Below are 18,419 nucleotides of genomic sequence, written 5' to 3' on the forward strand. Positions count from 1 at the left end.
GAGAATCAACTTAGAACTGAGGAGAAATTTCCTGAGACTTAGAACAATTAATCAGTGGAACAACTTGCCTCCAGAAGTTGTGAGTGCTCCAAAACTGGAAATTTTTAAGATGTTGGATAACCATTTTTCTGAAGTGGTGTAGGGTTTCCTGCCTAAGCAGGGGGTTGGACTAGAAGACCTCCAAGGTCCCTTCCAACTCTGTTATTCTATTCTATTCTATTCAACCAGGAAGAGTTGAAAAGTAAAATACCACCCCCCCCAAGTTCTTTTTAAATGGAAAATAAAAAGTGGATTGCCTAGGCTTAGCATTGTAATGGGAAAGCAATTTAATATGAGAGGCATAAGTGTAGCATTCTGAGATGTGGAACTTTTCATTAACCGTAATTGACCTCACATCCAAGATGAGCCATCTGGAGACTCCTGGGAGGGATAGGGTGGGGTGGGGTGGGGTGGGAGGGGTGGGGTGGGGTGGGAGGGGTGGGTCGGGATGGGGGGGATAGGGGGTGGGGCCAGCCAGGGGTGGGATTTGGAGGATTTGGCCATAACAGTAGCTATGGGTTCTCCCAAACTGTAGGCAAAACTGTAGCAGCCTACCCCTGCCTTATTTCTAATTCAAGCTAACATTAGATCATAGGCATATGCTATTTTTCTTTAGAGGAGGATATTAATGCATTAATTTTGACTTAATTCCCATTTCCATTTCAAGACAAACAATGAAGTCAGTCTCAAAATGACTGCTGAGGGAATTATTCATTTACAAAATAGCTCTCATGGTGAATGTAAAAAGACCGAAACAGTGAGGTTTCAGGGAGCTAGTTGACCTGTTTACTTGGCCACATCACGCAAGAGTTCTTTTAAACAACAGATGGGCTAAGGTTGTCCATAATTTAAATGTTTATTTGCCTGATTTTTTTTTTCAAATCACAAAATTCCTTCAAGTCTGGAAATATACATGAATGGCTGTTTATATAGTTAGTAAAGATGATTAAAATCCATATCTAATGATCAATGATGTATAAGTGTCCTTCAAGTGAGCCTGGAAGACAATACGGCTTCTTTCTTTCTTTTTTAAAAGAAAAATATTCAATTACTATAGCAACCCATCTCAGTCAATGTCTCTGGACATGATACGATTCAAAAATATACCTTAATTCCTGTTTATATTGTTAATAAAGGTGATTAAAGCTCATAACTCATGATCGATGATGTACAAATGTCCTTCAAGTGAGCCATTATTCTGCAAGACAATATGTTTTATTTTTAAATTTATTCAAGTACTATAGCTGTCCATCTCAGTCAATGTCTCTGGATACCATACAACTCAAAAATTCAGAAAGTAAACAATTTAATACAATAAAAAATACAAACATTCATAGACATAGCAACCAAGATTCTTGGCCAGATATTAATACAGTTGGGAAATATGTCCTGAGACGCATTCATATCCCCAGATTCAGGAATTTAGTCAGGATTTTAAGTCTTACAAAAAAAAAAAACTAACAGATTCAGAAAAATTCTAATCTCCAGAAAGAAGATGTTCCATTGACCATTTACTATTCTGTATAAGACTTTATATAAATATAGAGTCTGAAATTTTGGTTCCACCACAAAACCGCGGACGACAAAATCGCGGTCGACGAAAGCGCGTATGTGACGTCATCACAGCGCGACGAAAAAGATCGAAAAATGTAAAAATAAAGCTAAAACCTTTCCCTAACCCCCCCAAACCTAACCCTAACCCTAACCCTTAACCTAACCCTAAACCTAACCCTTAACCTAACGCTAAACGTAACGCTAACGCTCTAAACCTAACCCTAGCCCTTAACCTAACCCTAACCCTAACCCTTAACCTAACGCTTACCTTTATGTGAATCGGCTTGCTGTAATTTAATTTTTATTTCAATTTTTCGATCTTTTTCGTCGCGTTGTGATGACGTCACATACGCGATTTCGTCGACCGCGCTTTTGTGGAACGCGGTTTTGACGGGTCACGGAAATTTTCAGTATCATAAATACCTCTTTTTATTTCTTCAATCTAAGTCTATCACAAGATTTTCGGTTCAGTTTTCCTTTTGATATTTTAACTCATTACCTAAAAAAAACTGGCATGCTTTTTAATGGAACCTTGTATTCGCCTATGAAATCTAATTGTGAGCTGAAACATTAAAAATGAGACGCTAGTCTCACTCTTTTACCCTTTTAAGAAGTCATACTGACTGATCAAGGTTGACTCAGCCTTCCATCCTTCCAAGGTAGAAACTATAGACTTTAGAAAACCAGCCACATAAAGTGTGGGGAAGCCTCATGTACTCTTTCAAAGAATTCAGAAGTCGGTCCAGCATGTACTAAAATCTAACAAATCCAGACATATGGCTAGCTTTGTCCCAAACATTTTTTCCCAGTTTTCAGAGGGAAAGAGCTTCTTGATTGTTAATTTCTCTGGACTTCTCCTTTAGAATGTTATTTCTATCTCTATAATGTGGAGAAAATGTTGTACACTCCTGTACTTACTGTGTTATTAACCACAATAAACAAACAAACACACCACACTCCATCCTCATAACCCATTCAGCAAAGCAAGAAACTTCAGTCTTTGCAGAAATGTCCATAACTAGATTTCATCAGTTTTCATCTCATCTTCCTTGGTATCTTCCTCATTTCTGAAAATACTTTGGAGCATAATTTTCATGGATAATTTGGATCGTTCCTCTTTATTTCTCCCAGCCAGGAAATAAAGGATTGGGTTGATGCTGCTGTTTACTGCAATACAGATGTTAGATAGCAATGAAAGAATATAAAGGTCGAAAATGTTATCAGTAAATGTGATTTCTTTTGAGGCTCTCCCACTTATTGCGCACACTAGCATCTGGAAATTATTTTGCTTAAATTTGGCGTAATTAAGAATGGAAAATATGCTCAAAGGTAAGCGAAATGCAATGAAGCATATGAGTGCAAGCAAGGTTAGCTTCAATGCTTCTTTTCTCTTTAGCTGGAGTTGTTTAATTTTAACAAGCAAGATCAGAGTGGATGTGACCATCACTGGGTAAGAAAACGCCCAAGTGAAAATAAGCTGGCACCGTAGGAAAATCATTGAAAATAAAAGTTTCACTTGCACTATAAACCATAGAATAGCCAAAATCCAAGAGATAGCACACACAGCAAGGGACAATTTGGGTGGCCGATGGCTTTGTTGCCAAATTGGAAAAAGCACGGATACACACCGGTCCACACTGATGCTTATTAATAAAAGTTGACTAGAATTGTAAAACAGTAAACAAAGACAGAACATAAAAGAAATTGTCGACATCCCTAGATCACAAATCAAGGATATTTGCATCAAAACCTCCATTATGAGTATTCCAGAATCAGCCACAGCCAAATTGAAGATATAGATGGCGAAATAATTCCATTTCATATGGAAACCAAGGATCCAAATGACTTTTCCGTTTCCGAAAAGTCCCAGAAAGCAGAGGATGAAAAGTATGACCATAATGGTGATAACTTCAGTTGGAAGATTTGGAATTGAGGGATTCGTCTTGCTGGCATTCTTGTAGGCTTCATGTTTAACCTCTGAAGCAAATGATGAGGTAACGTTACAATCCATCATTCTTCTTAGCTTCCTTTTCTCTTTCTCCTTTTGTACTTAAACACCTGCAGAAAGAGGCAAAGCAGGCATGTTGTAAATCCTATGTCAATGATGGTTAATCTTTTCGGTTCCACCACAAATCCGCGAAGCCCTTCTGCGCGGAGACATAAGCGCGAAGACTAATTCGCGCCGTTCTAAGCGCTAAGGAAAAACGCGACTCTACCACGATGACATAATCGCGGAGGGCAAAATCGTGCATTCCCAAGCACTCAGTACCCTAAACCTAACCCTAACCCTAACCCTAAACCTAACCCTAAACCTAACCCTAACCCTAAACCTAACCCTAAACCTAACCCTAAACCTAACCCTAAACCTAACCCTAAACCTAACCTTAACCCTAACGCTAAACCTAACCCTAAACCTAACCCTAAACCTAACCCTAAACCTAACCCTAAAACAAACCCCTAAACCTAATCCTAACGCTTACCTTGATTGAAGTCGGCTTTCTGCCGCGGCGTCATTTTAAAGCGCCCTTCTGTTGCCGCGCTGTTGTCGCGGCGGTGATGACGTGCAGTGATGATGTCACGGCTTTAGCGCCATGATTTTATCGCTGCGATTTTGACCAGCACGGTTTTGTCGTGCCACGAATCTTTTCGTTACCCAGTGCTGGAAAGGTTGCATGGAAACGTCACATGCACACACACATGCTCGTCAAGGTCACACATGCTCGTCAAGCTGTGCATGGATTCCCTGCCATTTTGGGCATGCATGCCATAGGTTTGCCATTATGGTCCTATGTTAGGCTAAATTATATAGAGATTTTTTTTACATTTTAAAAAAACTTAGGTGGTTAAAAGCATTTTTTTTCTTAAGACCAAGTATTTTTCCTGAACTCATGAAAACCAGCAACACAGAGGTGGGTTGCTGGCTGTTCGGCCCAGTTTGATAGTGGAATTCAGTCCTGGGTCACAGAACCGACAGCAACCCAGGCCTGCTACGCCCCCGAACCAGTTCCCTCGCTGCCGCCATTTTGGATTTTAGTGACTGCGCATGCGCAGTTCACTGTAAATTGTTCTGTGCATGCACGCAGAACAATTCACATTGAACATTGCCTGCACGCGCAGCACGCATCTGGTGTGTGGGTTGCGAACTGACATTAACGCCAGCAGCAACCCACCCCTGAAGCAACAGGCAGTCTAAATGAAATATATAGACACAATAAACAGACATCTCATAGCTAGCCCTGGCCAGCAAAAGCGCTGAAAGACATTTGGAAAAAGGCGTAGACTTTTTGAAAAATAGATGCACCTTTATTTGCAATTGCATCTTTTACTATGTTTGCAAAATATTATAGCAATAGCAATAGCAGTTAGACTTATATACCACTTCATAGGGCTTTCAGCCCTCTCTAAGCGGTTTGCAGAGTCAGCATATTGGCCCCAACAACAATCCGGGTCCTCATTTTACCCACCTCAGAAGGATGGAAGGCTGAGTCAACCCTGAGCCGGTGAGATTTGAACAGCCGAACTACAGAACTGCAGTCAGCTGAAGTAGCCTGCAGTGCTGCATTTAACCACTGCGCCACCTCGGCGTGAAACTGGACGAGTTCTATTTCTCATCTTGTTCCAAACTTTAGAGATTCCAGTGTTCTGTTTCAATATCTTGCTGATGATTTGAGAAAGATGCAACTTCAGTTCAATTTGATTCCAAAATTTAGTGAGGGGATGGGGGGAACCGATATTAATGAATTTTGATGGAAAGTGAGACGTGGTTGACATAATCTTTTGAAATTCTCATCCCAAGCAAGTTATAGAATATATGTGCCTGAATCCATGTGGATCCAACGGGAGGCTCATGGGGAAAAATATATTTGCTAATATTCAAATAAAGATTTGCAAAAGACTAACACAATATTTTAACTTTAACAATATTGATACAAATAAACGTATAAAGCTTTCTTAATCCTTTGTTCTTGGCTCTTGGCCTTTTGACCAGGAACCATTTTTCTTGGAATGCTCCAATAAAAAGCAATCAGAAAACCTGCACCTTATGTCTGGCTTCCATCACTGGCTTCAGCACCAGGCTCAGATCCGAATTGGGGACAACAATACTATTTAATTGATTTTTTTTAAAGAAAAATAACTCATCATCTGTGATGCATGTCTTTTTATAAAATAATCTCATTTTAGCAGTTCCCCAGACTTATTCTGAACTGAGAAAGATCTTTCTTTTTTTTCTTTTTTTTAAATTATTTTAATTTTATCAATTTCATATATACATTCACAATTATATGATCTCATAACTGTTATTAATAATATGTATTTATAACAATTTTTCCCTACTGTTGACAATATACTTGAAGATTGCTTTTTTAACATCCCATAGATCCATCTTATCTTACAACGGTCCTACTTCTTCTTCCCTCCCTCCCTCTCTCCTTCCCTCGTTTCTTCTCTCCTACTCCCCTTCCTTCCCTCCCTCCTTCCCCTTCCCTCCTTCTCTCCTTCTCTCTTTCCTTCCCTCCTTCCTCTTTTCATCTCTTTTCTCTTTTCATATAGCAGTTACTGCAATAAAAGTTCAATTTTTGCTGTCGACATACCTGGTGAATCCCTTGGTGAAAATCAACAGATCAACTTTGAGAATCCAAAGAAGCCAGGAAATGCAGATTGAATTCAGTTTGATCTGCATTTGACATAGCTGTGGTGAGAAAGCAGAATTTATTCAAGACCAGGAACACCTTTCCAAGTACAGAAAAGGGGAACTTGCTCAACCTTTTTCTATGTACTTGGAAAGAGAAAATGTTTCTACACGTTTTTTTGTAAAGGAAATGTTTAAATACTTAATCGTAACTTTGAAGGAAAAACAAGAAACATCCGATTGAAAATCAGTCTGATCTCATTCTTTTCTTTACTTCTACAGAAATGAGGGGGAAAAAATATGAAATTGGAACCAATGTTGGTTTCCTCCATCGCTCGGCAAACGTCAATGATTTTTGAAATGTTTCAATGAAAATTGGAAGTCGTTGAATGGCTAAAGAAATAAATATTTTGCATCTTTGTAATAATTATGAGGTTCTTACTCATTGAGTGTGGTTTGTCATCCATCTTCACGCCAACCTGCTTACTATAAAGGAACTAGTGACCTTAACTGACTTTTCACATTAGTTTGAAGACTGTATGGAGGTTTCCGATGGATTCGCAATAGTATTCCTTACCAGGGACGTGCAGTCAGGGGAGGCAGGGGAGACAGGGCCTCACCACTGTCATCATGAAAAGAAAAACAAATGTAAAAGGAAAAAGGCTGAGGTAGTTGCTGCCAGAGTCACAGTGGATGCAGGGGGAGGCGAGAGAACCACGGGCCTCATTTACTCTATCTTTATGATCACTTGAGTAGAGTTAAGCAAGGGTTAAAAGATGAAAAATTCCTTATGCAAAGGAGGCACGTGGTTCTCTCGCCTCCTGTAGAGGGCATTTTTTAGAGGCTTTTTAGAGTTCTCTGGGAGCAACTAGCTCAGTCTGACCTCAGAGTTCTTACCTTTCTCCTTTTACATTTTTTTCTTTTCATGAGGGCAGGCAAGAGCAGAGTTGAAATCCTCTCTGAAATAGCTGGAAAAGGTGCGTGTGGGGGGAGGGGGGAGGAATTCAAAAAGTTTGATTGCATGCAGAGCCACGTTGCCTTTCCAAAAAAACAGACACACACAGCTGGATAAAAGTATATAAGCCCAGCTTCACTGATTACAAGTTTGAAAAGGCAATGTGGCTCCACCTGCAATCAAAGGCTCGGATCAGAAGGCAGCAGGGGAATGGGGGAGGTGTATGGCAGAGGAGCTGCTTTCAAGCCATTGGAAAATATATCCAATCCAACTTCTGTGTTTGTGTTTGTTTGAGAGTGAGTGAGTGAGAGAGGAATCCAACTTCTCTGTGTGCGTGTGTCGGTTTGAGAGAGGGGGAGGGAGAGAGAGAGGGAGGAAGGAGTGGGAGGGAGAAGAAAAAGAATGAAGGAAAGCTTATTTTGCAAGGGGGAAAATGCTGTCACTTTAAATCAGAACTGAGCATGTCTGGCTATGGAATTCTGGGAGTTGAAGTCCACAAGTCTAAAAAAATTGCTGCCTCACCAGCCATAAAGCTCACCGCACGTCACTGTTCCTTACAACATTTCCATCTTTGTACCACTATGAATTGGAAGCACAGGAAACAGCCCACCTTTAGGGAGTGCTGAGGTTTAGACCATGTGATCCTACAACCCTTATCAAGCCATGGTGGCGCAATGGATAAAATGCAGTATTGTAGGCTACTTCTGCTGACTGCTGGCTGCCTCCAGTTCAGCAGTTCAATTCTCACCAGGCTCAAAGTTGACTCATCCTTCCATCCTTCCAAGGTCAGTAAAATGAAGACCCAGACTGTTGGGGGCAATATGCTGACTCTGTAAACCGCTTAGCAAAAGCTGTGAAGCACTGTGAAGTGGTATATAAATCCAAATGCTATTGCTATCAAATCCTAATCTGTAATGACCCACAAATCTGCCCTTGCTTTTCTGGACAGAATAGAATAGAATAACAGGGTTTGGAGGGACCCTGGAGGTGGTCTAGTTCAACCCCCTGCTTTGGCAGGAAACCCCATTCCATTTCAGACAAATCATTACCCAATCTCTTCTTTAAAACTTCCAGTATTGGAGCATTTGCATCTTCTGGAGGCAAGTTATTCCACTGATTGATTGTTCTAACTGCCAGGAAATTTCTCCTTAGTTCTAGGTTTCTTCTCTCCTTGATTAGTTTCCACCCATTACTTCTTGTCCCCCTCAGGTGGAGAACAGTTTGACTCTCTCTTCTTGTGGCAGCAGCTGAGATATTGGAAGACTGCTATGATGTCTCCCCTGGTCCTTCTTTTCATTAAACTAGACATACCCAGTTCCTGCAACCGTTCTTCATATGTTTTAGCCTCCATTCCCCTAATACTCTTTGTTGCTTTTCTCTGCAGACTCTTTCTAGAGTCTCCACATCTTCTTTACATGGTGGTGACCAGAACTGGATGCAGTATTCCAGGTGTGGCCTTACCAAGACAGATGTGGTTATTTGTCAAAAACCTCTTATCCTATCACATGTTTGTCAGAAAGTTTGTGAAGATGTTCTTTCCTGGCCCTCTTTTCCTGCTGCCTTCTTCTCCATTCATGACCTACTTCTACACTCCTTATTTTTATTCTGGACAACTTTCTCTGGATATATCATCTGTTGTACTCCTTGATTATATTTGTCAGGTTACAGAGGGTAGAATTATTCCAATAAATGTCTCCTAGCCTACCCAAATGGTCTGTTTTGTTTTTTGGTTTGTCCTTTTTGTTTATCTTTCCCAGGTCAAGAAATTATACATATTTTATCACTGCAAAACTACATCCTTACTCACAACATATTAATAACCAGCCGATAGCCTGGTGTTGCCTGGGTATTTATTTATAGGGGGGAAATGTCCAGACTAAATGCAATTTCTAATGTTAGATTTTCCCTCTTACCAGAGGGAGCCCTCTTATGGAGCATTGTGAAGACATTACCATGGGAACTCCAACACGCTGTACAGTAGAAGTCATTTTATGGCAATACAGTAGAAGCCATTGAAAAGCACAACAGGCTGCATCTTAACAGAACACACACCCTAAGGGGTGTTAAGGGTGTCTTACCCCCACAGTATTTTTCTCCAGAGAGTAAATCATCTGTGTACTAAGTTTGGTTGAAATTACTCAAGGTGTTCCAGAGTAACGGCAGTACAGTAGAAGCCATTGAAAGGCATAACATACTGCATATTAACAGAACACACCCCCCCAAGGGGTGTTAGGGGTTTCCTACCCCCACAGTATTTTTCTCCAGAGAGTAAGTCATCTGTGTACCAAGTTTGGTTGAAATTACTCGAGGTGTTTTAGAAGTATGCTGGAACATACATACATAGAACCTTATATAGATATAAAAAAAGAAAGAAGATAGATAGATAATGTCACCAACACTACATCTGTAAAGAACCAACATGTCTAATAATTGGTTTTGTACACCAGGAAAAAACAGAGCCATCTTTGTAATCTCATGAATAAGTAGAAAACAAGGCCAGTCAGGAAGCAGAAGAACCCAAGGGTTGAATGAGTTTGTTCTTGATCAAGATAACTGCAGCAAAAGAGTGTGATAAGCACAACAGGTTGCCAAAGGAAATTATTAATTTCAGTGGAAAAGAACATACGTATGTAGCTCAGGGATGAACTGTGTAGCCTTTAACGTTTTCTCATATTGGTTATTTTCTAGCAAAACATTTCATTATCAAACTAGTAATATCATCAATATATTTGAATGTGGGATTTGATGCCTGTTTATATAAAGTATGTCAGGTCTGCAGCCATCTTTTCTTTTGAATCTTTGGCCTGCCATACTTTCTATTATTCTACTATGCATTTTCTATTGCAAACTTTATATCGTAGCCATAACAAAATTCTTTCTAGAAAGCCAAGGTCATCTCTTGTTTCTGCAACTCTGCAATTGACCGGAACTGGATGGGTGGAAGCTGCCAGCATGGCAGTGGGAGATTGGACCATGTGAGGGACTTGTGGGTGTGGGGGCAAGATCCTGAACTTTCAACTAGGTGGAGAAAACTGGGAAGCTTTCAGATTCAGGTTTTCCCAGATGTGCCAACATGGCTCTCTTAATAAATTGGAACTTTGAGCAATACTTTGCCTCGGACTCTGATTTACTTTTGGATGCTATTTGGAACCCTGACAAAGTAGCTTGCCCTGCCGGCATTCATGGGGATGTTGGTTTTTTGGGCATAAAACATCTGCAAGCAAATAACCAAGCTCAGAGACCACCAAGAACTGCACAATGGCTAATTTCTCTAGGACCAAAGCTCCCTTAGATTCAGAGAAGATGGCATTTGTCCCTGAATCTGTCCCAGAGGTGGGTTCCTACCAGTTCGCATCAGTTCAGTAGAACCGGTTCGTCAAATCTACCGAACCGGTTAGAAGAGGTTCTACCAGAAAGCAGGCCACACCTACAGAAGAGGTTCCAAAAATTTTTTAACCCATCACTGACAGAGAGAGAGAGAGAGAGAGAGAGAGAGAGAAGAAGAAGAAGAAGAAGAAGAAGAAGAAGAAGAAGAAGAAGAAGAAGGAAAGAAAGAAAAAAGAAAAAAGAAAGAAAGAAAGAAAGAAAGAAGTGAGAGAGAGATGAAAGAAAAAAAGGAAAAAGGGACAGAGAGATAAAAGGAAGGAAAGAGAGAGAGAGAGAGAGAGAGAAAGAAAGAAAGAAAGAAAGAAAGAAAGAAAGAAAGAAAGAAAGAAAGAAAGAAAGAAAGAAAGAAAGAAAGAAAGAAAACACATGGCCGGCAAGCCACTCCCACCAGGTCACATAGCCGGCAAGCCACTCCCACAAAGGAGACCACACCCACAGAGTAGGTTCGAAAATTTTTTGAAACCCACCACTGATCTGTCCAATAATAGCAATAGGTGGAGGGAGGGGGAAGATAGGAAGGGATGCTTTGTGGTAAAACCAGGGCCAGGACACTTATTTCTTTATAAGGCAATGAATGGGCCAGCTTCTATAAGCATCTACAGTTCTGTAACACTGGTTAAGACAGAAATTTAATCTAATTTCAGGGAGGTGATCCTGAACCACCCTTTCTCAGAACCTGCTGGAACAGCCTTTGAAGAGATTTGCAAATGGGCATACAGACCTCTGAAGGAATGTAGCTCTACAGCAGGGATGAAATTCAACAGGTTCTGACAGGTTCTGGAGAACCGGTAGCGGAAATTTTGTGTTGCTTGGAGAACCAGCAAATACCACCTCTGGCTGGCTCCAGAGTGGGGAGAGAATGGGGATTTTGCAGTATCCTTCTCCTGTTTTATATATACATATACCTATACCTATACCTATACCTATACCTATACCTACAGCTGTGCCTGTGCCTGTGCGTGTGCGTGTGCGTGTGTATAAATTTTTATTTTAAGCACATAAACACATCAACAGAAACAGACACATGACTTAAAACCACATAGGAACAATAAGTTCCATCGTATATCATACCGCAGTTCCATATCGATTTCTTTGCAGTTAGTGTTTTCCCTTCTATACATTTCTATCTTGCATTCACAATCTCCTTATTCGTTATCCATTTTTATGTACAATTCTATATTTATTTATACTTAGCTATTTATAACCAAATATTGTTTACCTCTATTGTGCTTTATATTCTTACTGTCATTTATTCTTTTACATACAATTATAGGTATACATTCACATAGTTATTCTTTTTCTTTGCCATTCTTATAGTATTGTATACTATTCCATTTAAAAGGTTATAAGGTATAGTTTGGATTGCTTTGTTTACCATCCCTAGCAACTGTTGTAACACCACCTTATTTTCTCTTTCTTTTCTTTTCTCCCTCCCTTCCTTCTCTACTTCAATTCCTCCCTCCTCTCCTTCCCCTTCTTCCTTCCCTTACCTCTCCCCTATCCCTACCCTCTTTCTTCTCCTTCCTACCCTCTCTCCTTCTCTTTCTCTCTCTTCCTCCGTCCTCTCCTTCTCTTTCTCTCAGTATCCTTCTCCTGGAGTGGGGTGGAAATAGAGATTTTGCAGTATTCTTTCCCTGCCATGCTCAATAAGCCATACACACAGAATCGGTAGTAAAAAAAATGAATTTCACCACTGCTCTATGGTGAATAGACACAGTCATAGAGAAGAACCATATTGAGGTCCTGCAACAGACATTGTTGATAGATAGGACCTGGAGGGAATCTACTCTGTCAGATTTTAGTCAAGCAAAAAAAAAAATGTTTTAAAAAAAAAGAAAAGTGATTCCCTAGGTGTCCAATTGTTGACCCTCGCCCATCTGGAAGTCGCTCTATCGCTCATTCCTCCCGCCTGTCCACACTAAGCTAGCCCAATTCAGTGTCAAGTCCCATACCTGGGAGTGGAGGTGGTGAACGGAGAAGCATGGAGAGGTCCAGCGGCAGAATCCACCACACAGCAGTGGCAAGCGAATGAGTTATCTCCTGGATTCCCCTCTGCCGTGTCTCCTCCGTTCTCCCAAAGTTCTTCCCCCAGCGTGTGATAGCTTTCTACTGGATTCCTCTCTGTCCTGCCTTCTCTGATCTCCCTAATTTCAGCCTTTAATCCTCAAATTGTCTATTTTTGGGAGGTTTTCCCCTCTCTTCCCACCCCCTGCATAGGAATCCCAAAAATTATGCCACATGTCTTGGGGTGGTGGTCATGTGACTGAGTGTACATGAGTGATGTCAAGTTGGCCAGACCTGCCCAGTCACATGACTGCAAAGCCATGCCCACAAAATAGGCCACACCCTCACAATAGGTTCTAAAAAAATTGAAACCCACCACTGCTCATCACGGGTGCTCACAGTCACACTTGGGTGAGCCTTGTTGAGGGCTTTAACAGCCCCACTCTTGTGAGCATCGCCATGAATGTTGCAGGCCCTTGTACTTGCACATGCGCTTGGCCCTGCCACAAAAGCTTGTCCCTGCTCTCTCCACTCTGAGGCCCCAACCCATAAAGGTGAGGAACTCTGCTCTAAGGCACATTATACTGAATGCACCAGAAACATCCACACAGTCTCAAAACCTCTATGAGTTCCTGAAACTCATACTACTGAACTTGGAAACAATTATTTGGATATAACAGTTATCATGATGAAAGTTCTCCCTTTGCTGTGGACATACCTGGTGACGGTTTGCAAGAATCCCTGGTGTGAACCAACAGGTGAGAACTCAAAAAACCCCAGAAAGCTACATTTCTTTGATGAATCCAGTTTGATCTGTATTTGATGTGGATGCGGAGAGCAAGCAGAATTTGTTCAGCCTCACAAACACTTTTCCAATTACAGAAAAGGGGAACTTGTGCAACATTTTCTTATCTCTTTCGAATGAGAAAGTCTTTCGACACATTTTACGGAAACAAATATTTGAAGATTTAATCGTAACTTTGAAGGAAAAAAAATGCCACTCTAAAATTCTGTCTACTTTCATCTCTGTTCATAACTTCTGGAAAAATGGGATCACACTTGAAATTGAACCTAGGTTCTGTCACATCCTTAGTTTACAAATATTGGTGATTTTTGAAATTTTGCATTAAATTTTACAGTTATTTGAATGGATAAATAAATAAATATTTTTGTAGCTTTCTGTTAGCTGTGAGGTTGATTAGAAGACTGAATGGATATTGTATATCAGGATATATTCTTGACAGTGTAGATTGAGTTGAAAAGGAGTATTTCCACCAATGAATTAAAAGTAAAAATAAATAAAAGCTTTAACCCTGTGGTGCTTTTAAAGATCCAGAAAACATCACATGGGTGGCTGAATACTTTTTTTAAACAGGAATCTTTCCAGACTGCCAGTCTTTACCTGGGAAGTGATAAATAGCACTTTGTACTTATATACTACTTCATAGTAATTTGTAGCTAATTTAACCAGTTTACAGTCAGCATATTGCCCCCCAACCATCTGGATGCTCATTTTACCAACCTCGGAAGGATGGAAGACTGAGTCAACTTTGTATCTGTCATGATTGAACTGCATTGTCAAAAAGGTAGCTGGGCTAGTTAGGCCAAGGGGCACTACTTATATTTCTATGTACTTATGACGGAAACTTGACTATGGCCAACTGGGAATCTGCATGGTCAAAGTCTGTACATCTCAGATGCTACATGTATGTCGCCTCTCACCTTAAATCCTTTCCTTGTGACTATCTTAATGCAAGTCAATCAAGTTTTTAAAAAAATTCTATTGAAAAATAATAGAAATGATTGTGGTCATTTTTCTTTGTTTTTCCTGGTTCTATTTGTGCATGTGTGATCAACATACCGTAGAATTGAGAGTAGAGTTCAGTCATACATTTGGAGCAATGGAAGAATAATTTCAAAGAAATGGATGATTTGGCAGGCAGAGAGGAAAAGGGGGAACAATCCAGTATTATATGAATCTTTGGGAAAAGTAGTTATGGAAAATATTTCCCTCGGTGGCCATAGGAAAACACTAGACTTCTACACAAGTGAAATATTATTAATTTATCTGCTAAATGTATATCCTTCCTTTCTGTTAATTCACAGTTCAAGTGGCTAACCATAGTTAAAAATAGAAAGGAGAAACTACTATAACAGATGATTACAATTTTAATGAAAGCTAAATTAAAATCGGTATCCCCAAATTGAAATATGTATAATTAAACATACATGGCATATTAATGAAGCATAGACAGTATATTAGATGGATGCCAAGTGGATGCTAACTCAGAATTAGAGTCACAGATCAATTCTTATTGGTAAATGAATTTTGCTATTGCTAACTGAGTGAAGGTAAAGGTAAAAGTTTCCCTCGCACATATGCGCAAGTCGTTCCTGACTCTGGGGGGCAGTGCTCATCTCCATTTTGAAAGCCAAAGAGACAGCGCTGTCCGAAGACATCTCCGTGGTCATGTGGCCATCATGACTAAACACCAAAGGTGCATGAAACACTTTTAACTTCCCACCAAAGTGGTCCCTATTTTTACATGCTTTTGAACTTCTAGGTTCTTGATAAACCAACCCACCAACTCTGCCAAGGAGCATTTAGACTTCTTTAATTCCACACACGTGTGTGTGTGTATGTGTGTGTGTGTGTGTGTGTGTGTGTGTGTGTGTGTGTGTGTGTGTGTGTTTGTGTTTGTGGGGGGTGGGTGGCTCAGTGATTAAGATGCCTGGAGGGAATCTACTCTGTCAGATTTTAGTCAAGCAAAAAAAATGTTTTTTTTAAAAAAGAAAAGTGATTCCCTAGGTGTCCAATTGTTGACCCATAGAGATATAAAATAGGAGAGTTGGAAGAGACCTTGGAGGTCTTGTAATCCAACCCCCTGCTTAGGCAGAAAACCCTATACCACTTCAGGCAAATGGTTATCCAACATCTTCTTTAAAACTTCCAGTGTTGGAGCATTCACAACTATTGGAGGCAAGTTGTTCCACTGATGAATTGTTCTGTCAGAAAGTTTCTCCTTAGTTCTAAGTTGCTTCCCTCCTTGATTAGTTTCCACCCATTGCTTCTTCTCCTGCCTTCAGGTGCTGTGGAGAATAGTTTGACTCCTAATAGGTGACAACTAACTCTTTGAGTTATGCCCGGAAGCCCAGTGATAATCAGTGCAACTCACAAAGGTCAGATGGGCAAAATGAACAATGTTCATGACCATTGAGGCTGCTGCATTCTGGACCAGCTGTAGCTCTCAATTCTCTTCAAGGATAACCCTGTGTGTAATATTTTCTGTATCTTGAAAAACAACACAAGCATAAAGCTTCTTTTATGCTTCCTTTGCTCCAGATGATTCTTTTCAACCCAATATATGTCCTTGAGAACATTATGGTGACCTATATAATCTATACAGTCTTCTAAGGGGCCTCACAACTGATAGAAAGCTATAAAAATGTTTCTTTAGCCATTCAATTGACCTTAAAATGTCATGCAAAAAGTTTAAGCCGTCACTAATGTTTGCAAATAAAGGATGAAGCAGACTTTAAGGTTCAATTCCATGTCATTCCTTATTCTTCCAGAAGTTATGAACATACATGAGATAGGACAGTTTTTTCCTGTGTGATGTTTCTTGCTTTTCTTTCAAAGTCATGAACTCTTTAAACATTTGTTTGCATACAGTTTGTAGAAATGCTCTTTCAAAGTATATGTCAACATGTTAAGCAAGTTCCTCTTTTCTTTATCTAGAAAAGCATTCCTGTTGATGAACAAATTCTCCTTGCTCACCACAGCTACATCAAATACACACCAGACTGGATTGCTCAAAGAAATCTCGTTATCTGGCCATATTTTGGATTCTCAAAGAGACCTTCTCATTCTCAGCAGGGATTCTTGAACATCATCACCAGGTATGTCCACAGAAAAGGTAGAACTTTCCTCATGGTTACTACTGTGTGGAAAGAATACTTTCTTGGATCAGGATGAGTCTCAAAATCTAAGTTCTCACAAATGTTTGAAGACTGTAGAAGTTCTGTTGCATCTACTATAGTGTTACTTAGAGTGTTTTCTTCTTGTAACCCCGTGAATTATACACACAGGGCCAATCCTCCTTTAATGGGAACACAAAATTGATAATGTGGTTCCACAGCCCTTATCAATCCTAGTTTGCAGTGAACCACAAATCATCTCTCGATGTTCTGGACAGATGTGGTTATTTGTCATGAAGATTTTTTTATTTGTCAGAAAGTTTGTGAAGATGTCCTCTTCTAGTCTTCGTCTCTACTGACTGTTTCTCCACTTATGACCTGACTTTAAGCTCCTCCTTTTCATTTCCAAGAATCCTTTCTGGATACATCTTGTATTGTGAAACTTCATTCCTTGATATTGTGTGTGTGTGTGTGTTGCATTTGTGCTGATAAATAAATAAAGGGAGACTAGTAGAGATCTATTTCAAGCTATTTAGCTCTCATCAGCTAGCCATACCCTTACTGCGATGTGCAAATATACATATATACATATACATATACATATACATATACATATACATATACATATACATATACATATACATACACACACACACCGCACACACACACACACACACACACACACACACACACACACACACACACACACACACATATATATATATATATATATATATATATATATATATATATATATATATTTGCACATCGCAGACAGCTGAGTTATTTCAAGAATGGCTTCCCAGCCCACATAATGTTCTTGCCCTTTTTGTTGATTTTGTTCTCTTTTTCCTACTGTTTGCCTCTTACATTCATTCTTTTCTCCAATTAAATAATTACTCATTTTATATCAGTGGAGAAATATGTCCTAACCTTTGAGCCATTCTACCAAGCAGATCAGTTTGGGGTAAGATATCATTTCAAGGTGGCTTCTATGGCGTTGTATGCAATTGTGGTTTTACTGTAGCCTTTATTTTCTTTTATTATTTTGTGGTTGGTTTGGTTTGGTTTAGTTTCAGTTGATTACTTGAAGCAGAAAAGCAATATTTCCCCTTCAGGTTTCCCAAGAAGTTAACTTACTTTTCTAAACAAAAGCATAAGTCCCTTGTTAAACCTCCTCTGTTTCTTGAGAAACCAACCCATCAACTCTGCCAAGGAGCCTTTAGACTTCTTTAATTCCACACACACGATGTGTGTGTGTGTTGGGGGAGAGGTGGCTCAGTGACTAAGATGCTGAGCTTGTCGATCAGAAAGGTTGGTGGTTTGAACCCCTAGCACCGTGTAAGACAGTGAGCTCCCGTTACTTGTCCCAGCTTCTGCCAACCTAGCCATTTGAAAGCATGTAAAAAATGCAAGTAGAAAAAATAGGCTCCACCTTCGGTGGGAAGATAACAACGTTCCATGTTCCTTCAGTGTTTAGTCATGCCGGCCACATGACCACGGAGACATCTTGAGGCAATGCTGGCTCTTAGGCTTTGAAATGGAGATGGGCACCGCCCCCTAGAGTCGGTAACGAGTAGCACATATGTGCGAGGGGAACCTTTACCTTTACCTTTAATTCCACAGCAGTGAGTGGAAGTGGCTGATAAAGAACAAAAGAAATTCCAAACAGTTACCTCCAACTCTCTCAATTCCCTTACTCATCTCAGGAGAGGAAAATCTCCCTCCCATTGAAAAGAATTGTCTCCTTTGGTTGGGAACATTTGTTCTAATCTCAGGAGGATTCCAGATAGAGTGAATATTTATTTTTATTAATAAAAAATATAAACATTTCTAAAAAAAAAATCAGTAGCCAGTGATACCCCTCTCAACCCTGAAGGTGACCTGACCGGAACCATTTTGAGCTGAGGAATAGGGAGGGGGGAATTGAGA

Source organism: Thamnophis elegans, chromosome 8 (genome assembly GCF_009769535.1).
Source record: "Thamnophis elegans isolate rThaEle1 chromosome 8, rThaEle1.pri, whole genome shotgun sequence".
NCBI classification, from domain to species: Eukaryota; Metazoa; Chordata; class Lepidosauria; order Squamata; family Colubridae; genus Thamnophis; species Thamnophis elegans.